Raw genomic sequence first — 24,323 nt, forward strand, 5'->3', positions numbered from 1 at the left:
ATTTCCAAGATTTTGGATCATCTTTACTATCATTACTCTGAATTCTTTTTCAGGTAGACTGCCTATTTCCTCTTCGTTAGGTCTTGTGGGTTTTTACCTTGCTCCTTCATCTGCTGTGTATTTCTCTGTCTTCTCATTTTCCTTAAGTTACTGTGTTTGGGGTCTCCTTTTCGCAGGCTGCATGTTCATAGTTCCCGTTATTTTTCGTGTCTGCCCCCGATGGGTAAGGTTGGTTCAGTGGGTTGTGTAGGCTTCCTGGTGGAGGGGATTGGTGCCTGTGCTCTGGTGGATGGGGCTAGATGTTGTCCTTCTGGTGGGCAGGGCCGCATCCGGTGGTGTGTTTGGGGGTGTCTGTGAACTTAGTATGATTTTCAGTAGCCTCTCTGCTAATGGGTGGGGTTGTGTTGCTGTCTTGCTAGTTGTTGGCATGGGGCATCCAGCACTGGAGCTTGCTGGCCGTTGGGGGGAGCTGGGTCTTAGTGTTGAGACAGAGATCTCTGGGAGAGCTCTTGCTGGTTGATATTACGTGGGGATGGGAGGTCTCTGGTGGTCCAATGTCCTGAACTCGGCTCTCCCAACTCAGAGGCTCAAGCCTGACACCCAGCTGGAGCACGAAGGCCCTGTCAGCCACATGGCTTTTCGGAAGTCTGAGGTCGTCTGCCAGTGTTCAGTAGGTGTTCTGTAGGAGTTGTTCCACGTGTAGATGTATTTTTGATGTATTTGTGGAAAGGAAGGTGATCTCCATGTCTTACTCCTCTGCCATCTTGAAGGTCCTCTCTCTCCTAATCTCTTTTGAATGAGACTGGATCTGTTTTTAGGACAAATATCACAGCTAGCTTCATGGGAACGAAACTGGTGGCATCAGACGGGACTCCATGCTCAGCAGGACCCCACAGTTGGTTGAATACTCTGCTGTTGCCTTCCTGAAATAGTGGAAGGGGCTCCAGAAACTACATAGCCTGGCATGACTTCAGGTGAATTAGTTTATGGGTTAAATAGATTTATCAAGGCTAGCTAGGGGAAAATTGGTTGCAACTTTTCATCCTTCAAGGTTAAGGTAAGACGTTACTTCCTCCAGGGAGGTCTTCCTCGACGTCCTTCCCCCACCCCCAATTCTCTCTGTTCCCCTCAAGTCTTGTTTCGCCCCTGCCCTTCCTCCAAAATGGGCCTTCTCATAATTTTCTGTAACTACGTGCTCACCGGCATATCATACTAGCTGGACTCTAGTTTCCCTTTGGACAAGAACCACGTCTGCTGTGTTCACCATTCTATCTCAGAGTGTCTAGGGCTGTTTTATACATTTGGTTTTTGGGGTGTGGTGCATGGAGGGTACCTCTTTTCAGGAGCCATTGAAAAATTCAAGGGCTTTCAAATCCTTGGTGATCTGACCAAACATACATTAGTTGAGACACAGAAAAATAAAACTTAACTTTGTAATCAATAATAACTTCAAAAGCAAATGAATTGCTATTGTTTGCCTTAAAAGAAAAAAAAAATCATACTTAACATGGCAAGTTGGTGCATTTGAACGGGCTTACTTCTAGACGGTGTGAGGCTTCCCAAAGTAAGGTTCTAGGGCTCTTGGGAAACTTTAATGGTCTTGTCTGACATAACTCCCAGCACAGTGCTAGGGACCTGGTACTGACTCAAGACTCAATTCAGGCCAAACACAAACTAGGTAATAGGGAAATATAAAGATGAGTATGAAACGGTGCCTGCTTTCAAGATGGCAGTAGGAAGACAGAAAAGGCTAAAAGACAAGGAATCAGTAAATAAATCCTCAAGTGCTGACCTGCAGGCTAGAGAGAGCCTGCGTAGGAGAGGATGTCAGGCACTTGAGAGAGTAGAACAGATAAAAGAAGTTCTAAAGTATGTCAAGACTAGAGAGAGATGGGATTAAGTGGAGTGTGGACATTTATTTCCAGCCAGACAAACGCGTGAGGTGACAAGGATATGGTATGGTAACCAATGGCTGGATGCATGTTGGGGTTTGCATACATGGTATGGGACAAGGTGATGTAATTAAGCAGAGAAGAACAAAGACATCTTTCCTTACATGGGTCGAGACTTTTCAAAGAAACTCATTTATTTGGTTAGACAGGGTTAAGCCAAAATGTTTGGTAACTTGGAAGTAAGTTGAGTGAAGAGCGTTGCTTTGACTGACAAATACGAGTTAGCTCTTGTTAATGACAGTGGCACTGGCTGAAATGACACACAGTCACCACGATGATTTCCGCTGGCTTCACACCTTGGCTTTTTCTCGTCAAGTTCAAGAGATGACATTGTAGAATACAGTACTTAGGCCTCATCTCTCTCAGTGTATTTGGTTGGTCCAGATTACTCAACCAAAACCAAAAAAATTTACATGTTTTCCCCTGCTTGAAATATAAAGCAACAGTGCTCACCTGTGTATCAAAACTTGGGAGCCTCTCTGCATTAACAGAAAGGCGAAAGCATGGAATGTATTAGATTCACTCAATCAAAATATAATATGCTTACCATATTCTAGGTAAAGGGAAAAATAATCCTTGAGAAGCGTATATTCTAATAGTAGAAATCACAAACAAACAAACAACAAAAAAGGTAATTTCAGATAATAATACTGTAAAAGAAAGAAGGGCAATGGGAGTCTCAAGGGTCAGCAAACATTTTCTATAAAAGGCCAGACAGTAAATATTTTGGGATTTGTGGGCCAAACCATCTCTGTTGCAACTACCCAAGTCTCAGGTTGTAACACAAATATGTAACAATATGCAATGAGAGTGGCTGCGTGCCAATAAAACTTTATTTACAAAACAGGCGCAGGCTGGATTCAGCCACAGGCTGTCATTTGCCAACCCCTGAGGAAGAGAGCTAGGCGTTGGTTAATTTAGCTAAGATGTTCCGGGAAGTTTTTCTAAGGAGGTAACATGCCAGTTGAGATCTCAATGCTGAGAAAGGTCCAGACATGGAAATATCTAGAGAAAAAGCTTTGGAGGCAGTAGAGAAAACGGATGTAAAGGTTCAGGGTGAGGAGGACTGAAAACAGGGAGAGTTTTGTTATCTCCAAGTACTTTAATCACCCAAAGTTCGTGCAAAAAAACCCCAAAAAACCCCACTCTAACACCAGGACTACAATAACGTGTCCATAAATATAAAACCTCACACCATTTTTTGAAGCTGTCTTTTAATAAGGATCTGGAACACTTTGTCTGAATTATGCACATTTCAGTTAGTTGTCTTCAGCATCCTGGCACAGTGAGATGTAATTTCATATCAGGCCCTGTCTCCCAACTCTAAACCTGGATGTGGGCTACTTTGGACACAATTAATTAAGAGCTGAACTTGGGAGGAATTCAGATCTATACAAAACACACAGTTATTAGCACTCAGTGAATACTAGTTGAATGATTTAAAAGTAGAAAAGAAAACTAGGTTGATAATTTCAATGCAAAAGCTTTGGAAGATGATGGTGTGGACGGATGGTTCAATATTGTTAGACCCGTCCATCAGCTTTTTCCTCATAAAGAGCAGGGGTTGAAAACTGACAGCCCACAGATCCAACTTTACCTTCCAATTAGTTTTGTTTGGTTAGTTATAAACATTTGGAAATTAGAAGATTTGACATGAAAATCTGGATTTCTGGCTTCACTGGAGGGAACTGGTCACACCACGCCTTTCCATCTCCACCTGGCAACTGTCTTGAGCCCAGTAAAACAGCCTCCACTTAGACAGGTATGAACTGTCCATATTGCCATAATGCATACCTTGACGGCTGTTTTTGTGAAGTCTGAAGCTTTTAAAACCTGGCAAGAGCTCTTCTTGTAGAAAATTAATACAAAATGATGAATAGAACATGTTTGCAGCATCTGTGATGCTGCAGGAAAAATAACAAATAAAAAATTGCCTGTGGCCCATGAGTACAAAAACCCTGGGATGACTCCAAGGCCATTTAACACCATAAGGGAAAGTGTGAAGGAGGGGGCATGTCAGGGAGGGAAGCTGCTGCCCAATTAGCAAATTAAAGTTCAATATCTTACTTTTGCAAATTTCATGAAAACACACGATTATCAGGCAAAGGCTGGAACCCCTCCTAGAACCTTGCAAGGGGCAATCCACCTCTCTCTGCCGCTTTTCCTTTTTTAATTGTTTTACTACCTGCCTGGACTCTGTGGGCATATGAGTTTTCAGACCCTTCAAACTGAAGGATTTCTAAGTTCTCTGACATTTTAAAGTTCTGTGGATCTGCTTTTGTTCACACTCTGTAATGTTTTCTTAAAAGAGTCATAGCCCGAGCTATCTTCTGTTACTTTAGTCTTAGAATAAGCTGCTAAATGAGCTTGACAATGGATAGGATGTGTGGATTTCTTTCCGTTGTTTGCGAGCAATCTAACACATCCGAACTGCCAAGCATCTATTGAAAAAGAAAGAATTCAGCCATTATGCTAAACAAGTGACAGGCAAATTCTTACACCACGCTGATGATCAAACAAATGACAAGTTTCTCTACCTTCTTTGTAACAAAGTTGGACAGCGGCTGCGTATATGTGAAATATGAGTGAGAAGGGGGAAATCTGTCAGGCTGCTTAAATAATGAGATGACTGCCCCCATGGCTGAATTTTCAAACAGGGGCAGTCCAGCTCATGGTAAGTCTTCCCTCGGTTCATTCCAAATCTGACTTCCACTCTTTTCAATGTCCAGAGCAAGGAGATATGTTGTCCGAACCCCTAAGGATCTTTTGCCCTGGCATTCAATAAAATCAAAATGCTGTTGGACACATGGCCAAGAACTGTGATGCATAAAACACTCTGAGTTCAGTTAAGGCTCAATCATTAATTAGAACAGCCTCGTCCTCAAATGGCATTTGAGTCCTGGACACCGGGCAACGCAGGATAAATGCAGCAGGTTTCACATACACTGGAGTGAGAAAGTTGCCACTAACACGGAAATTCATAGAAGCCTGAGCTAACTTTTACTTTAGCACAGATCCTTTGCATTGAGGGATAATTCCTGCATTTGCAGATAGTTCAGAAATGTTCTGTGTATGCACTATTTCCAAAGAGTCTTAAAATTTCCTTTCTCATACTATAATCGGTTGTTACCCTTCCTATTGATTTCCCTATTCCATTAGAAATAGAGAAGAAAAAAATACATACAAATATATACACATATATATACACATATGTGTATATATATGTGTGTGTGTGTGTATATATATATATATATATATATATATATATATATATAGCTTTTAGGTTGAGTGGATGTAGTTTTCTTTTCTTCCTTTTTTATTTGGAGGCAATAAGATTGTGCGGGGAGGAGGGGGGTGGTGGAGAATCTGCAGTTTACCACCTTGACAAGTTCTCTGATCTACATTTTCACAGAGGGACTTGTTTGCCCCAGTAGAATAAAAGAAAATTCTGAATGCCACAAGGCTAGATATTTGCAGAGTCACAAGGCAAGAAATACAGCGATGGTAACATGGTACGATGGATACAACGCAAACATCCATTAACTAATGGATAGATGGATAAACAAAATGGCATATCCATACAATGGAATACTCTTTGTCTATGAGAAGGAACAAAGTTCATGCTACAGCATGGATAATCCTTACAAACCTTACGTTAAGTGAAGGAAGCCAGACACAAAAGGCCACATATAGTATGACTCCATTTATGTGAATGTCCAAGATGGGCAAATTCTATAGAGACAGAAAGTAAATTAGTGGTTGCCTAGGGCTGGGGCAAGGGAGCAATGGGGAGTGACTGATAAGGGGTATAAGGGTTCTTTCTGGGGTGATGGAAATGTTATAAAATTGACTGTGGTGATGGGTGCACGAATCTGTGAATATACAGTTGACCCTTGAACAGTTCCGGGGTTAAGGCACCAACCTTCCACACAGTCAAAAATCCGCCTATAACTTTACAGTCAGCGTTCCCGTTCATGGTTCCACATCCGATGATTCAACCAACCCTGGATCATGGAGTTCTGTAGCATATATTTATTGAAAAAAAATCTGCATATAAGTAGACCCGAGCAGTTCAAACCCATGTTGTTCAAGGGTCAGCTGTACTAAAATCCACTGGATTTTATAATTTAAAAGGTAATTTTATGGTATGTGAATTATATCTCAATAGAGCTGTTTTAAAAATGTAATGGGTGCAATCCCACGTCTACATATTTATCCAAAAGAAGTGAAATCAGGTTCTCAAAGAGATAGTGTATTCACGTCTACAGCAGCGTTATCCACGAGAGCCAAGAGGTGGACACAAGAACAAATGGACGGATAAACAAAATACGGTAGATCCAGACAATGGACTCTTGCTTAGCCTTAAAAAAGAAGGAAATCTTGGCATATGCTAAACATGGGTGAACCTTAAGGACATTATGCTAAGTTAAATAAACCAGATCACAAAAAGACAAATACTATATGAATCCACTTATATGAGGTACCTGGAGCAGTCATACTCAGAGAGGTAGAGAGTAGAATGGCTGCCAGGGGTTCGGGAGTTGGGAGAAAGTTCTGGAGATTGGTTGTACAACAATGTGAATACACTTAACATTACTGAACTGTACACTTAAAAACGGCTGAGACAGTAACTTCAGGTTATGTGTATTTTACTGTAATAAACTTAAAAATGTATACATAATGGGCATATTATTCAAACCAGCAATTTCAGTTTTCACATTCCTCTACAAAGGGCCCTTCTATGCCTTCCCACCTTTCTTTGGATAAAAACAAAAGTCTGCCATCTCAGTAGAATCCCATCTTAGAGGTAATTTAAACTGAGACTCAGCAAGAATTGTTAGGACTTTCGTGCATGTCCGACCTTGTGTAGTCAGAGCCCATGTTCTTGACGATCCACTTTTGTGGTTCTTTTTCAAATGATTTTCAGATCTTCTTTGAGCTAAACCTCGAATTTTCAAACCTCAGGGACTGCTACATGGGCAGCAAAAGTAAAATTGGGCTCAGCAATGAGTAGCTTTTGGTACCCCAATATTTTGCCCTGCAGCTAGACCAACATGTTTCCAGGCCAGTCAAACGAACAGGTGTGCAATCTTGATGCCCACAAAATAATTGTGGAATAAAGGAATAAAACTTCTTGGCCACTTGATGTTCCCTTTAGTTCTCAACAGTGAAAGACCCTGAATAAGCATAGGACTCCAATGTGAATCTATCAGAAACACCTGGATATTTTTTGAGATATAGTAATATGATAAAAATATTTCTTTAAGTCTGGTACCCAGTCCAAAAGAGTTTTTACCAAAATACATTCCTCTGAACACAAGTCCTACAATATGCTTCTTGAATAAGGCCTTCTGAGTCCAAAACAAGTTAGGGAACTGAGTTCTCTAGTTCCTACTTGGACATTCACAATGTACCTTGACCTGTTAAAGGCTCTGAAGAGTCTTGAAACAAGGGAAGATGGTAAGTACTGTTTATCTGTTTCTCCAAATTCTACAGACTTCGTTTTTGTTTTTGTTTTTTTCGGGTGACTTCCACCGTTAACATCGCAAGAAGCATGAATTCTGGAAATATTCTGGAACATGCTGATACGGGCAGTTCCCAAATGGTTAACTCTTTTCCGCAAATACAGTTTTCCCCTAGGTATCCTCAGGGGGGATTGGTTGCGGGATCGCCAAGGATACCAAAATGCACGGATGCTTATGTACCTTATGTAAAATGGTGTGACACTGTGTAGTCTTTATGTATGACCTGCGGACATCCTCCTATATACTTTAAGTCATCTCTAGAGTACTCACAATACCTAATACAATGTAAATGCTATGTAAATAGTTGTAGATACAGTGTAAATACTATGCGAACAGTGGTAAATACAATGTAAATAGTTCCTGGTGCCCACAAATTCAAGTTTTACTTTTTGGAATTTTCTGAAACTTTTTTCAAATATTTTCGATCCTCAGTTGATTGAATCCCTGGATGCAAAACCACGGATACAGAGGGCCAACTGCATTCTGAGGCTTGCCTGTGGCATACCAAGAGCTATCACGTAAAGGGATGTGTAAGGATCAGCTATGAAGACCCTCATCCTCACCTCCTTCAGCTCTGTTCAGATGTTACTTTTATCAAAGACCCTTCTCTGACAACCACCACTCAACCGACCCTCTCTAACTCCTGCTTTATCGTTCTGCATATTACATATCTCTGCTGGTACTGCACCTTTACATAGTTATGTAATAAGTAAATATCACCTATGATTTATGTAATACATATGTCTAATATATTTTGTATTATTATTACATCATAATTTATGTAATAAATAAGAGCTCCCTGAGAGCAAGGACCTTGGTCATTTCTCCCCTGAATCAGGAGCTCAGTAAATTTTTTTTTTTTTTTGCGGTACGCGGGCCTCCCACCGCTGCGGCCTCTCCCGTTGCGGAGCACAGGCTCCGGATGCGCAGGCTCAGCGGCCGTGGCTCATGGGCCTAGCCGCTCTGCGGCATGTGGGATCTTCCCAGACCGGGGCACGAACCTGTGTCCCCTGCATCGGCAGGCGGACTCTCAACCACTGCGCCACCAGGGAAGCCCCTCAGTAAATATTTGTTGAGTGAATGAACACACTCAAGAGAAAAGTTGGTAAAAAGGGGTAAACTACCGGTCAAATTTTTTATCCAATGTATCAGATGCTTTATTTGTGAAGTAAGACATGGAGACCGCCCTTGAGAAAGAAAGGCATCATTCTTTGCAGACTTAGGTCTGCTCATTGGTTAGTGATGGTGACAGTGAAGACAACTACAGGACGAGCAAGAAAGTATACCAAAAATATACCCCCCAAAGTAGCTACTCATGGATCCAAATACTTCTTCTACTTGTTTTTTTCTTCTGCAAAGCACTGTGCTGTGCGCTTCCCTCACTCAGTCCCTCTTCCCTCCTTGTGCACTCTGATAGATGTTCTAACAGTGTCAACATATGGTCTCAAGCGGGGGCCCAGGTATTCACAGGTGCATTAAGATACAGTCCCTGCCTTTATGGAGGGCACTACCTAATGGAGAAGACCGCAAAATATTTAAAATGACTGAGAAATGCAAATAGAGCTAAACTGGGACTTCCTCGGTCCCTGAGGATGGGACATACCCCAGCTTGGGGTGAGGGAGGAGGAAAGCATGAATGGCTTCCTGGAAGAGGTGACCTCTAAGCTGAGCTTTCAGGGTGAGTAGGCAGGTGTTAACCATGAAGAGAAGGAGGGAGGAACTGGAGGAAGCACCTGAGCCAGAAAATGGGGGCTTGAGTAGAGAACATGCTGCATGATGGGAACTAGAAAGAGTGTGACATAAACAGAGCACAAAATCTGAGTCAGGGAATGCTGAGAGTTCAGGCTGAAGGGGGCAAGGGCCCAAACTCTCCCATCCTCACAGCTACTGTCTCAGCTTGTTACCAATAGCCAATGTTCATAAATGCTGGCTTTTTTTTTCTCATTTACCAGGGGTTTGTGCTAAGCATTTTACAACTGTTATGTCAGTGGAGACCACCAATAGCCTCATGAAGAAGATCCAGTTATTCTGTCCATTTTACAGACATGGAAACTGAGCTCGGATGAGTGATGACAGACACTTTCCAAGTCACAGGACCAGGAGGCATCCCCAGGGCCAACAAACAGTGCCGACAGTTCTAACCACTCCATAAACTTGTATTAATGTCCCTAAGGCAGTGTTTATCCACCTGGAGTGATTTTGACCCCGGGGGCCACAGGACAATATCCGGAGACATTTTTGGTTGTCACAACTGGGGAGGGGGTTGCTGCTGGCGTCTAGTGGGTGGGGGCCAGGGATGCTGCTGAACACCCTACAGTGCACAGGACGGCCCACCACAGCAGAGAATGATCTGGCCCCTTATGTCGTCCACCTATGGGGAGGATGAGAGAAACCCTGCCCTAGTTTCCCGGCCAGCTGAATGAATCGCTGACCTACTTATTTTGATGAAAAAAGGTGCAGAGTTCACCTTATTTAACCACCTGATAATGCAGGGCTGGGCTGCACCCGAAGACTTCAAGCTCGGCAGGTGCTTAGAAGTGCACGCGGTGAGCAGCTCCGCGACACCCCCTCACACAGAGTACGTACAAAAGGGGGACGAAGAAACGCCTTTTTGCAACAAGGGAAATAAATGAACTAGAAGCCATTTGCTGACTGTTTACAAAAAGCCTGACTTGGGTTTTCTCTTCCCAGACTGATGATGATGAGGTGCTGCGTGGGGCTCCGTATGGAGCGGGTCTGAGGTCATTCACCGGAAACTTCCCTTCTGCCCACGCCTGGCAAATCAAAGAGCTGGTGGTAGGTGTTGAAGGGAGAGGGAGTTTTTCCATCCTGCCCTTGATCACAAGCAGGATAATGGCTATGGTGATGGATTGCACGGAACGCGTACGCTGAAAAAAAGCAAGCAAGGGGCAATCTGAAGTTGATTGCCAAGTCCCGGGCAAAAGATGAGAGGGGAATGCCTTCTCAGGCACCCCAGGAAAACAATTATTCGTGATTTTGAAGAAAAGCAGTTCAGCTAAGAGTCATTATTTCACTCTTTCTCTCTCCTCTTTTTAAAATATAAGTAGGTGGAGGAATTTGTAACTTGTGAAAACAAAGATCAAAGAACGGTGGGAAGGGCCGAAAGTCTGAATGTGTGGTTCCTGTGGGCTGTCTGTGACCTCCTGTAACTTGGGTTCCAGACTGTGACATTGCTGTGACAAGGTCCCTCCTTGAACAAGACGGAGAACAACGCAGAGCCGGGAGGTGGGAGGAAAGTAAGTGACAGCTGTACTTGGCACAGAGCAAGCAAAGATTCTGGTGTCAGATGGGCCTGAGATGAAAGCCCTGCTCTGCCACTTGCAAACTGAGTGTACCTGGTCACGTCACTTCACGTTGCTGACCTCTGTTCCTGCGTTTGATGAAGGGTGATGACAACGTCCACTTTGTAGGGTTGTTTTGAGGGTCAGAGAACTCATATGTGTTCAGCACCTAACACTGCGTCTAGCTCGTAGTAGGCACTCAATGCAGGGAAACTATGTTGACGTTGATGCCGACAATCATCTTAATATAAAGAACTATTTATTAAAGTGAAACGCTCTTATAACATCCTCAATATAGAATGGCTCTTCCTGTGTTCCAAAATGGCCCATTGTTGTGTTTTGCTTGGTTGACCTCATGTTTAAAAAAAAATCCAAATTACCTGTGGCTTTGTTTCTTGTTTCTTTTAGTCGTAGATCCCCTGATTCTTGGTTGAGTATCTGACCACCCAGAATAAAGACTACACTTCCTAGCCTTTCTTTCAGATAGATGTGGCCCTGTGACAAGGTACTAGCCATGGAAGTGATATGTGTAATTTCCAGGTTATACCTTTAAAGAGAGGGACATCCCTCCGCTTTCCCTTCCCCTGCTGCCTGGAATTTGCATGTGATGGTAGCAGCCAGCGCAGCCATCTTGGACCACAAGAAGGAAGCTTCATGTGAAGGTGGCAGAGCAACAAGATAGAAGGTGTCTGGGTCCCTGTCCACAAGAAGTGCCCTGTTAGCTCTCAACCACCTGCCTGCACTTTTCTATGAGACAAAGGTCTACCTTAATAAAACCACTGTTATTTTGGAGGGTATGAAGCGTTGGAGGGAGTCTATTTTTACTGGAGCCAAACAGGCACCCAGTTTAATAAACTAGTCCATTAAAAAATCAGGAGATTTCACATGTAACTTTAGACTTTTAACATACTTCCTGCAGAATAAGCAGTTCTTGGAACAACGGGTTGATCCTTTCTTATGCCCACATGGGTCTTTATGTGGGGCATGCGGTGTCCTATATGCCACAGCCCCCTTCCAGCATCTTCTTTCATACACACTTAGTCTTGAGATCGTCCTCTCCTCAGTGTGGCTCTACGGAGATGACTTACAGGAGAGCCACAACTGAGCTACCCTGTTCTTGACATGTATCAAGGGCTCAGATGCCAGACCCTCCATTAAATACAGAAGGTACGTTCTGTTAGTCAACCTCCCCACTGCACGAGGTCAGTATTCCCACGCTCTCTTTGCAGACGAAGGAGCCGAAGTTCTAAAAGGACACGGAAGTTACTTCAGGTCCCAGGGGCAGAGGCTGTCTGTATCCAGAGCTTGACTTCCTAGCAATACCTACTTGATTGCTTGAGCTGAGCTCCCAGATTTTTTGAATCAAGTACTGATTCATTTGCAGAAATCTAAATGGATTTAAGAAGATTTCCTGGATAATTAGCAGAGTTTGCTTCCTCTGCACTTGCCTCACAAACGTGTAGCCACTGTTTTCCTGGTCTCGTTATTGGCATATTTTAGCTCAGGGTGATAATACCTCCGTCATCACACCGCATTGTTCAAAGGCGAGGCAGCCTGCTGCACAGAAATAAAGCCCTGGGGGTCCTTTTGCTGCCCACCAAGTGCCATGAAAGAAAAGACCAGTCCAGATGGTGACTGAAGTTGGTGGCTGAGGTCACAAGGCTGTGGAAGGTTCCCGAACAGCATTTCCTGGGAAGGTTCATCAACAGATAATGCACAGTTGGCTCATGTCAGTGTTCCCTGGATGGGTTCAAGGCCAGAGTTTGTGGTTAAGGCTGTTCCCATGCTTGCCTCATAGTTTGGCTTCATGTCTCCCCCCTGCCTGCAGCCCCCTTGACAGATACACTCTCCAGACCCACACTAAAGCTTACACTGGGAATGCTTTGAAAGCTCGGGAAGGAATCTGGGGGCCCTCCTTGTGTCTTGGAATCACAGAATGTCAGATTTGGAAGGGACCTCAGAAAGCTTCTGGTCCGACTCTTTTGATTTGTAAGATAGGAAACAGATACAGAGAAAGGAGGAGGGCTGGTCAATATTTGTCCACCAACAGCATTTACCTTGTGACCCTATTTTTGTGGAAGTTAAAGGTGAAGGCAGGGTTGCACTTTGGAAAGATGACGACGATGATGATGGTGGTGACGATGATGATACAGCAGTTGTGTTATTTCTGCCCTAGGCACTAAATTACGTGGATTTTCACATTCACGCCTCATCACAGCCCTCTGAGGTTGTTACTCTTATTCCCATTTACCATTCCTACTCATTCCCATGTGACCTGAGGCACAGAGAGTCAAATCACTCAGCCCTGCTTGCACAGCCATAGAGGGGCTTCTCGCAGATCGGAAGCCAGGTTGTCTAACTCCACCGCTGAACTGTTTCCACTAGGCTGGACTTTAGTTCAAGAGTTGCCAACTCAAATTCCTACAGGAATCGAGCTGACTCCTTAGGTGAGTGAAACAGGTGAGGTAGGGTCTGTCAGCTGGTAAACAAATGCCCCGTCAAAATAGAGTAGCTGCTAATAAGTGTCTCCCATTCCCCCCAACTACTGCCATTCGACTGTGCACCTCCAATACCGCAAGATCCTGCAGTTTCTCAAAAGAATCCAGGAATTCAGATTTGTACACGATTTTTACACCTTGGTGACTGGAAATCATTAGAACCATTCACAAATATTCCGTGTCTCTTCTCCTTTTGATGTTTGTACTTCCCCACCCTGTTGGAGCTAGCCAAGGCCACAAGAAACGTGATCAGAAGTGGCGTGTGCCACCTCGAGAGTCAGGGTGTGATTCACTACGCTCTCTTTTCTTCGTCACAAGGGCAGGTGATGTCTTTTCCAGACAGTGGCTGCTCTGGTCAGTTTGAGTCCCAGGTGAGGACAGAGCTGATTCCTCAACTGATCCACAGCGTAAGTAGCATGAGAAATTTACCCTTGTTGTTTTAAGGTATTGAAATTTGGGGGTTGTCCTTTACTGTGGCAAAACCTACCCCAGTCTGACAAGTATGGGAATTAATTTTCAAAAAGTAAAGTCAGCAGGCCAGTATGCATTCCTAAAGGTTGTGTGGTTCTAAGAACGCCGGGTCTTATACTTCAGAGCTGGGCGGGGGTAGCTTAAGACAGCCAATGTCAAGGGCTTGGCCCTTGGGTCAGCAATATCCTTCTGTCCTGGAGCCATGGTGACAGTCAGAGCTAGTGTCTTATTAAGCGAGAGCTATCAGTTTCATGAGGACCGTGGAAGATTTTACAGCAAATCTGTCCTTATTAGAAACCTCACTCAAAGCTCACCCCCTCCCCCCAAGTCACACTCAGTGTCATTTCTGCACTCAGAAATTTAATGTGTAAAAAGACAACCCACCGTGGCTACACTACAGAGCAGATATGAGAGAAGAGATGTTTTATTTCCAAGTTGAAATGTTAATGCCCTATGAGAAAGGAGTATTTCTGTTTGGAGGAGGAAATGATGGGGCACTTACTCTGTTCACAGAGAATGAAGGATTACTTTAGAAAACTTGCTTCGTTTCACAATTAAAGAAATATAACGTAGTGATTTTTATCTTTAGTTTCAAGCAAAACACAGATGTTTGAGATTAAGCAATTTAATATTCCCAGAAACGATTAAAATGTGTATCAAGGTTCTCACTGGTATCAGTTGCTGCAAAAACAGAGTCTTCCTCAGGTCTCAGTTTTTTAATCTGTGAAATGGGATAAATATTATTGGATTGCCTTGCTTAAAGATGATTATAAACTCTTGAAAAACAGATACAAAGAAATGCTACATTTAAATAAAGAAAACTTGTTCTGCTATTGGAAGAAAAATTTTATTATGTTCATATGATAAAACTATTGATATTAAAATTGTTTCTTTGATTTATCTTTAAAGACATGAGCAACTATGCTTCTATTCAAGTATCAGAATTGAGACTGTTTTGCAGATTTTTTTTTAAAGTATAAGATTAATGAATGCTTATAGTAACAAACTGAAACACTAAATTGGGAATACAAAGTAGGGATTTTCAATCTTGGCTCTGTTGACATTTTGGGCAGGATAATCTTTTGTATGAGGGCTGTCCTGTGCGTTAGAGGAAGTTTAGCGTCATCGCTGGTCTCTACCCACTAGATGCCAGCACGACACTCCCCACTCCCACGGCCGCCACCACCAAGTGGGGCCGGACATTGCCAAAAATATATCTAGACATTCCCCTATACACCCCAAGGGGCAAAACTACCCCCTGTGGAGAGCCACAGTACAAAGTATATAGGGTAAAGTATAACTGAACAAACCTCCCCTAGAATAAAAATTTCTCAGAGGTAATCACTGTTACCAGTTTGGTTTATATTTTTCCAGCAATTTTCTATGTATAGTCCAATATATATACACTCACCTTCACTCCACCTCCATGCAGACACACAGACTGAGTTTTTCCCCCTGAATTGGGATTATGCTAGTCTTTGTATTCTTTTTCATTTAAAATACATCTTCCTTTCCACGTGTCTACACGCAGAGCTTCTGCATCCTTTTAAAGAAATATTGACACCGTAGTCCATGGGATTCATGTACTCTAATTTACTTAACTGATTTCTTACTCATGGACATTTAGGTAGCCCCAGCTTTTCCTACTATAAACAATACTGTACTGAATATTTTTATACTTATATCCTGGCACATTTTGACCAGCATTTCTACTGGAATTGTTGGATCAAAAGGTATGTACCTATAGTACTGATTGATTTCTGCAGATCTGCCACCAACCCCCCAATAGATGCTTTAGCCCCCAGGTAGTCTTGGAGACTTGGAGTTCCAATGTTTTTTTCCTTCTTAACTTCCACAATAGTATAGTAGTTACTAGCTTAGCTAGAAGCCAATAGTTCCAAGGTTGAGAAACTTTGCTTTAAACTAAAAGAAACCCAAGTTTCTGCCAAGTTTCAGCAGGCAAACTGTTTACACCTCACTTTCCTCATCTCCAATAATAATGATAATGGTAGTGCCTCCTTAAAAGCATTGTTGTTGGAATTTATTGAGATTATATGTATACTCCTAGCACAATGCAATTAATTATTGTTGTTAACAAGATAAAGCAAGGGAGTGGGAGGTTCAGAAAAGTAAAGCCAAAATGTGTACACAGTCTAACAATTAAGGAACGTTATGTTGCCAGATAATTGTGACCACTACAAAGATGACTTTCAGATGATCATAAAATGAACATGATAGAAGGGAAAATGTACTCCCTCACTAAAGGGATTGCAATTAATGTTTGAGTCACTGGATACATATGAACCTAGCAGAGGGATAAATACCTATATTTATATACATACACACAGAGGATATGAATATACACGCTTTTAAAAACACGCCTCCACACATTTATATAAGAGAATGCTGTCGGCATATGGATTTTCCGTACACATGGGTAACATGGTATGATGCAGGAGAGGCATGTTTCCTTCCAGGATAATTTCAGAACAGTCCTCTCTGTACTTGTTAAGAGTGAGTCACCATGATAATCAGATTACCTGGAAAACTGGTTTCCAACTTCCTCCAAAGTGCATGAAAGAAACTGAAATTTTAAAAAATGAGCAAATGCCAGCAGGACTGCTTTAGGGCAGTGGGTTTCAAGGATCATCTTGATCCTGTTTTCACACTCTACCTCCTCTATCAAATACAAGGAGACCCCTGAGCATGAACTTTGGAGAGAGACAAGTCAATATTCAGATCCTGTCTCTACCACTTAGCAGCTATATATTTTTTGGCTGACTTAACCTCACCTTCTTCATCTGCAAAATGGGATAATAACTATGCCACAGAGTTCTCTGAGGACTAACGAAGAGAGTGTGAAAGTTAGCATCTACTCGTTTTGCCTACCCAGCATCTGGAAGTTTGACCCCAGTCTTCTTTGAGAAACTGCCCGTTTTCTGTTGTTGGTTCTCGAGGGTTACATGGACTAACTCTTAGGCTGGTACCAGGTTGAACACATGACCCCAAAGTGTCCAAGCAGTATTGTATTGCTCTGGAAAAAATGATTGTTTCAAGTCTGGGTATGTGAACCAATCTGTACCACGGAGACGCAGTTTCAAATGTCTACAAGAAATGGGAAAAAGTAACTCTGGCATCACTAAGGTGTGAAGATGGAAACTTCTATTGGCATCTTGCTATATCCTGAGACGAGAGGAATCCAGAAGAAATCAAGAAGGGAGAATAAGACCTAATTCTGATGACACCATTTGACCCCTTACGTCCAACTTGGCCAAAGCTGAGACATCCCTGGCCTTTTGGAGATACGGAACCAAAACTAATCTTTTTGATTTAAACCAATTGGCTTTAATTGTACTGTATTAGTGAGAACTGAGAGTTCTCACGAATACTATATGCAACAGTTTTAGTCCACTGTCTGGTAATTAGTTCATAAGGAGCTGGGTGGGTACTTAGGAGGTAGATCTATTGATTGCAGAGACAGGCCAATTTCATTTCCCCTTGGCATCTGAGGAGAGAGCGCTGACTGACAACACTGGGAGATCGGGTTCGTGGCACAGTAATGAAAGCAGCTGCTGTGTGAATAGAAAACAACAACAAGGGCCCTGGGCCCGTTTACTCACACCTGGCGCCTTGCCAGGCTGCAGGGTATCAAACTCTGAGAGGGAGCAGACGCTACCGCTGCCACCTCAGGAAGGCTCTGCAGCTGATGCAACCCAGGCCCCACTCCGTGATCAGCCGGAAGACGGCCCGAGTCACCTGGAAAGAGGGTCACTGGCTCCAAAGGTGGACATCGATGCCCCACACAAACAGGAAACACAACAGAACAAATGCCGCCACCAGCGCAGGGCTGAGCTGTCAAGACCAGGCTTCAAAAAGAGGGGTGGGCCTTGCTTTGATGACAAAATGCACAAGGGGAACACATGGCTGGGGAGAGATACGGCATGCGGGGAGCGAGCTGTGGACTCAGAGAGCCCCGTTTCTATCTCGGCTTCGCCCAGTTCAAGCTGTGTCACTGTATTCATGTCCCCACGTCTCCCCTTGGCTCAAGGTGGCTTCCTACTGCATTCACAGTAAAGGCTGACATTTTTATCAAGGTCCACAGGCCTTTGCATGTACCACCCTCTGCCATACCCGCCAACTCTATCCTCCTATCACGCAGCCCTTTACGGCTTCCACACCAGCCATGCTGTCTCTGCACCGTTTCAAACTCACTGATACGCCTCTACCCGAGGACATTTGCACTGACTGTTTCTTCTTCCTGAAATACTTTCCCCCTGGACATGTGCATTGCTCCTTTACTTCATTCAGGCCTCCCTGGAAATGTCACTTTGTCACACAGGCCTTATCTGAGAGCAGCTCATCTTAACTCTGCACCATTGCCTATCTTGTGTGCATCACTGTCTCAGATGTTATTGATTCTCTTGTTAATATGTCTTTCCCTCCTAGAGTGGGGCTTTTTATTTGTTCAGTTCACTGCTGTATCACCAGTGCCTAGAACAGTGCCAAACACACAGCAGGTGCTTTGTAAATATTTGTTCTTTATTTTTTTTTAGTTGTTTAACACATATTTACTGAGCACCTACCAGTATCAGGTGTTGACAAAACAGAACTGATGAGAGAGATAAGGATACCTACTCTTGCTGTTGAGAAATATTCCTGCAGACAAATGAAAGAACCAGAGGAGTAGGCTAATTTTGGAATGTGGGAAGTTCTCTCGGATGACAAAGGGTGACTGAGGAACAGGAAATATTTTTAACCAGGTGGTCAAGGCAGGTCCCAAGGTAGAGATGAAGTTGCTGAAGTGGTGAGAAAACCGCATCCCACCTATCCCTATCCCTATCCCTAGGTATAGGCCAGGAAGGAGCAGAAGGGTTGCAGGAAGAAGGAATAGCAAGTGCAAAGGTCCTGGGGCAGGAAAAAACCTACATCCTATAAGTAATCAGTGTGGCTAGACTAAGGAAGAGATGGATAAAGGACAGAGTGAGAGAAGTAGGCCTAGGGAGGCCCCGAAAACAGAGGCAAGCATTTTGTATTCTCTCCTGAGAAACTGTCTCACCATTTTCAGACTCAATTTCATCTCTTACGAAACGGAGATGACAAATGCCCATGATGGAAAGAAGATTTGACAAGAAAAGGCACATACCATGCCTAGCAAAGTGCTTGGTAGGTGGTAGGTACTTAATAAATGTCAGCGATACTCGTCCCTGGAGAGAAAAACAAACTCGATATAAGATAGAAGTTGGCCGGGATATTCAGTTTCTGCTTCTCAAACCCAAAGCCCTCTTGGTGGGAACGCCCAGAAATGAACTTGAAGGAGCAAGTAGGTTTCAATACCACTTTAGAATTCTCACCGGTTCCTTTTTGGTGCCGGGCAGACTGTCACTCTCTCCCCAAATGTGATCCTGCATTATACAAATATGCTGCCTGAGCTGACAGCAAGTGAGTCGTCAGCAGAGTGAAAGTATTAGTGGCAAAGTGAGTTTAGCAGAGTGTGTGTGGAGACCCAGCGAAGCAGTGCCAGGCGTTCTGCCCTGACGGATGTCTCTGCTCTGCATGAGGACACTTGCTGGATCTCAGGGAGGTATGCGGGGAGGAGGGAGGGCCCACAGCACACAGGCAAGCCCTGTGGGCAGCTGACCGCGCCGGGACCCGGGCACTGCCCCAGCACCAGCTATGCCCATAACAAGTCTATTTGTACACACAGGGGTGAGAAGGGAATTTCATCATATTCCAGCAAAAAGCCTCCCTCACAGAGTGCACAACCAGACACATCACGACGCAACCCCCTGCCATGAAGCAGATCAAAACCTGTATCCTCTCAGGCCCATAGGAACACGCCCGTAAAAATAGGTCTGATCAACAGCCCCAAGTTTTGAAGAAAATAGATAACATAAAAACACTTAATTAGGAAAAAGTTTGCTTGGGAGATGATTTAAATATCTAAAGAAATTTCCCTGATCTAAGGGCTATTTAGTTTCAAAGGAAATTTATTTTTCTTTGGAGTCTTAAGTCCATGTGACTGTCTTATAACAGGAGAAAATGCTGTGGGGACTTTTTAAACACTAACCAGCCTTTCTGCTTTTAAGCACCAATTTGACTTGGAGATCTCACCTTCTGACAAAAGAATGCTTTTTTTTGCAGATGAATCTGTTAATGATAGAAAATGCAAACCCACTTCTGCCTCTGCTTACTGAGTTCTCATGGGCCCACCTTAGGACATCATGAGTGACCACAAGAGTGACGATGACAATAGTCGGGGAAGGCTTAACCTGGGAGGCCGTGTCTGGGAAGTAATCATCGGGAAATAATCCTTATTTAGCTATAAACAGGATGCCCCTCACAGCAGGAAGTTTCAGAGGAAAAAACAGATGCAATTCACATGTCCAACATTAGGAGAATTGTCGTACACTAATAGTCTAATAAAATACACTATAGCAGGTTTCCCTGGTAGAGCAGTGGTTAAGAATCCATCCGCCAATGCAGGGGACACGGGTTCAAGCCCTGGTCCGGGAAGATCCCACATGCTGCGGAGCAACTGAGCCCGTGAGCCACAACTACTGAGCCTGCACTCTAGAGCCCGCAAGCCACAACTACCGAGCCCGCGTGCCTCAACTACTGTAGCCTGCGTGCGTAGAGTCCGTGCTCCACAACAAGAGAAGCCACCGCAATGAGAAGCCCGGGCACTGCAGCGAAGAGTAGCCCCCGCTCACTGCAACTAGAGAAAGCCCGCGGGTAGCAACCAAGACCCAACACAGCCAAAACCAAAATAAATAAAATAACTAAATAAATTTATTAAAAAAATACATTATAGCACTATGTAGTCAAACAGTAGCATGCTCAGCAGCTGTTAAAATGTAAAAGATAATTTAATGACTAAAATAATATTTATGAAACTTTAAGTGAAAAAGCAAAAATAAAACAAATATAAGCAATTTGATTCCCTTAGAAAGAAGTCTATTTATCTACACATACATATATAAAGTGTATGTGATATAATAATATATATATAGTGTATATGAATATGTATTGTTACTTTGGTATACATACAGAACATATAATATATATTACATTATGTAACATATATACTTATATAATATGCATGCTATAAACACATGTCATATAATATTAATGTTATATACAACATGTAATAACATAACCTCTCTATATTATATGATATGCATAATACATAAATTAGAATGAATTTTTACTTATTTTAAATCTTACATATATTCTCTTTCTAACATATATATACACACATATATTTAAAACTATATACATATGCATATATATATTTTAGAGAGAAAGAGGACATATACATACACACACATTCCCACATGTACATATACATTCATATTATTAAAGGTACATGTGAAATGTAGATTTCCAGATACATATTACTTTCATAATATGAAAAGTAAAAGTTATTTTAAAATGACTTTTAAAGATCTCTGATAGGGCTTCCCTGCTGGCGCAGATGGTTGGGAGTCCGCCTGCCGATGCTGGGGACGAACCTGCTGGGGACGCGGGTTCGTGCCCCGGTCCGGGGGGATCCTGCGTGCCGCGGAGCGGCTGGGCCCATGAGCCATGGCCGCTGGGCCTGCGCGTCCGGAGCCTGTGCTTCGCAACGGGAGAGGCCGCAGCCGTGAGAGGCCCGCATACCAGAAAAAAAAAAAAAAAAATCTCTGATAGAGTCACAGAACATGGCTTGCTTATTCCCATCATAATATCTCGAGCAAAGCAGATGCTTAATTAATGTTCATTATACTGAGAAAAGAAAAAGCAAGATAAGGGAAGAGAATCACTTCAGTGAAGAAGAAACAACCCCCAAACCTCATGTGAAATCCTGGGTATACATGGGTCAAATTAATTAGATATAATGCCATAAATTTTTACTTCATTTGTTGTTCTGGGCAAAGCAGGAAATTCAATCTTTTCCTCTGCTCTAGCAGTGGGATTCTTGGAGGAAAATTTTACTTGGGAATATGGCACTGAAGGACCATCTGGGAAATATCTTTCCTAACAACCAATAAACATATTTTATGTTTAAGTGAATACTATGTATATGCGTATTAGTCATCAGTATTTTTAGTAATTTACATAACTTACTAAAAGTATACTTACTGTAAGTATAAAACATATACTTATGAATCAGCCTTAAGTTCAGGAATAGCCATCTGATGCTAATGATTTGATCCACACTCTCTAATCTTTGTAGTTTAAAAATGATTCTAAAAAAAATAATAAAGATAAAAATGATCCTGATGTGTCTGTCCGTAATACTCTGCCAGTCCACAAATAGCCACTTTTATGCTATGAAACCAATGGACTCTGCTTTGTTTTATTGAGTTTCTTTGATACTTGTCTTCCCTCGTTAAACTATAAGCTCCACAAGAGCCAGGACAACTGTCTGCCTTGCAAACCTCATATCCCAACACAAAGCAACATGAACAGCAAATATATGTTGAATAAATCAATCAATGGATCTTGTCATCATATAATACTCCTATAAGGAAATAATATTTCAATTAATACACCCCTAGAAATTCTATATTTCTTGGTTCTTGTCTTGTATCTTATGTTCATTGGTTTGCATTTTGTTGTCCCTTGGGTTTTTGTTTTTTTGTTTTGTTTTTTTTGCGGTACGCGGGCCTCTCACTGCTGTGGCCTCTCCCGCTGCGGAGCACAGGCTCCGGACGCGCAGGCTCAGCGGCCATGGCTCACGGGCCCAGCCGCTCCGCGGCATGTGGGATCTTCCCGGACCGGGGCACGAACCCGTGTGCCCTGCATTGGCAGGCGGACTCCCAACCACTGCGCCACCAGGGAAGCCCCCATTTTGTTGTCCCTTGAGTTTTTAGAGCAAGTTTCCTTAAAAGCTTTTATGACACTAAGTGGGGCCAGAGTAAATACTGAATTAAAAACAAAAGTAAAGCCAAAAAGCAAGCAGCAACTCATACCAGAAAGCCGTCCCTGCTGGTGTTGCCTTTTTCCCTTCTTTGCTTGAACCACTGCTGCTTTCACACCTCCCAGGAGCCAGAGCCAAAGCCCCTGAGACCCCAGCTCAGTCTCCCAAGGGAATAGAGGACTCGCCTCTACAGAGAACAGCGCACACTGTGGGAAACCACGGGGGAGAGGAAGGAGCGACGGGAGAATAAGAAACGCCACCGCGAGCCCGCAGGCTGCGAGGGGCAGGCTTACAGAAGCCAAGTGTGCTGCTCTCCCGTCTCACTCCTCCATCCTGTGGTCCCGATACGACCACGTCCAGCATCCTTCCCATCGTCCTCTCCATTGCCACCCCCTTCGTCCCAACGATGAGCATCTCCCTCTGGGCGGGAGCCTCCTAACTCATCTTCCTGCTACCCCTTCTGAAACCTGTAATTGTCACACCTGCCAGAGTAATGACCTTGAGAAAGAAATCAGCCTATGTCCCCAATCTGGAAAACCTGCCAGTGGCTTGGCATCACTCTTGGAATAAAATCCAAATACTTTATCCTCGCCTATAGAGTCCTATAGGAGCGGGTTTCTGAGTAACTTGGGCCATCCTCTTTCTTACTCATCCCTGTTCACGATGTACCTAGAACTCTGGCGCCAACATTCCCAGCGCAGGGCCTTTGCACTTGCTGTCCCCTCAGCCTAGAAGTCTCCACACCCAAACCTTGACATGCTTGGCTCTTCCTTCTCACTGGAGACTCTGCTTACAAGTCCCTCCTCAAAGGGACCTTTCCTGACCACCTCCTCTAACACAACCTACCCACTCCCAACCACAGCCTTCTCTTTTATTATGTTCCCAGAAATTCCACCCTGTCTAAAATTATCATGTTTGTCTGTGGTATTGTCTGTCTCACTCACTAGCATGCCAGCAACATGAGGCCCAGAGCCTTGTCTATCTTGTTAATTTTTTTTTTTTTTTTTTTGCGGTACACGGGCCTCTCACTGTTGTGGCCTCCCCGTTGCCGAGCACAGGCTCTGGACGCGCAGGCTCAGCGGCCATGGCTCACGGGCCTAGCCGCTACGCGGCATGTGGGATCTTCCCGGACTGGAGCACGAACCCGTGTCCCCTGCATCAGCAGGCGGACTCTCAACCACTGCGCCACCAGGGAAGCCCTATCTTGTTCATTTTTATCCCCAGTGTCTAGGGCTCAGCACAGTGCCTGGCATGAAAAAGATGTCCAATAAATAGATTTTCAGTGTCGATATAGTGTAAACACTCTATTTTGCAATAATTATAATAAAAACTAATATCTATCAACAACTTTTAAGCTGATGACCCTTTAACATAGCTATTCTTACACATAATTTGCAAATAAGGAAACCGCACCTTAGAGAGATTAAGCTGTCCAAGGACCCTTAACTAGCCTTGCTTGGCAAGCCTGGATGTGAATCACGTTCTATCTGGCTTCAAAGCCCATGTTCTTAGCCACCTCTATCCACTGTCTTCCATGTGCTGGTTTAGCACATTATTACTGTGAACTGAACTCGAGCAAGTCGTTTATCCATTAGTTCATTCAAGAAGTATTTATCGAGAATGTCATGTGTCTTAAGTTCTGTGCTAGGTGCTCCAGATCTCTTTGTCCCCAG

General features: G+C 43.4%; 1 protein-coding gene across 2 annotated transcripts in view; it reads right to left on the bottom strand.

Annotated features, from left to right (window-relative positions):
- Positions 1–24,323, bottom strand: part of TSHZ2 (teashirt zinc finger homeobox 2) — a 274,009-nt gene that overhangs the window by 188,566 nt on the left and 61,120 nt on the right. The window contains exons 2-3 of one of the 2 annotated variants that reach the window (XR_003428692.1): positions 15,160–15,291; positions 8,509–14,469 (exon numbers count right to left, since the gene is read on the bottom strand). The exons of the other annotated variant lie outside the window; for it this stretch is intronic. The gene's annotated coding sequence lies outside the window, so the exon portion shown is untranslated. Of the gene's footprint in view, positions 1–8,508; positions 14,470–15,159; positions 15,292–24,323 lie in introns of those variants that run through there. 2 annotated transcript variants of the gene reach the window in all.

The sequence above is a fragment of the Aethalodelphis obliquidens genome, unplaced genomic scaffold (genome assembly GCF_003676395.1).
Source record: "Aethalodelphis obliquidens isolate GAN/ISIS:26980383/991018 unplaced genomic scaffold, ASM367639v1 scaffold57, whole genome shotgun sequence".
NCBI classification, from domain to species: Eukaryota; Metazoa; Chordata; class Mammalia; order Artiodactyla; family Delphinidae; genus Aethalodelphis; species Aethalodelphis obliquidens.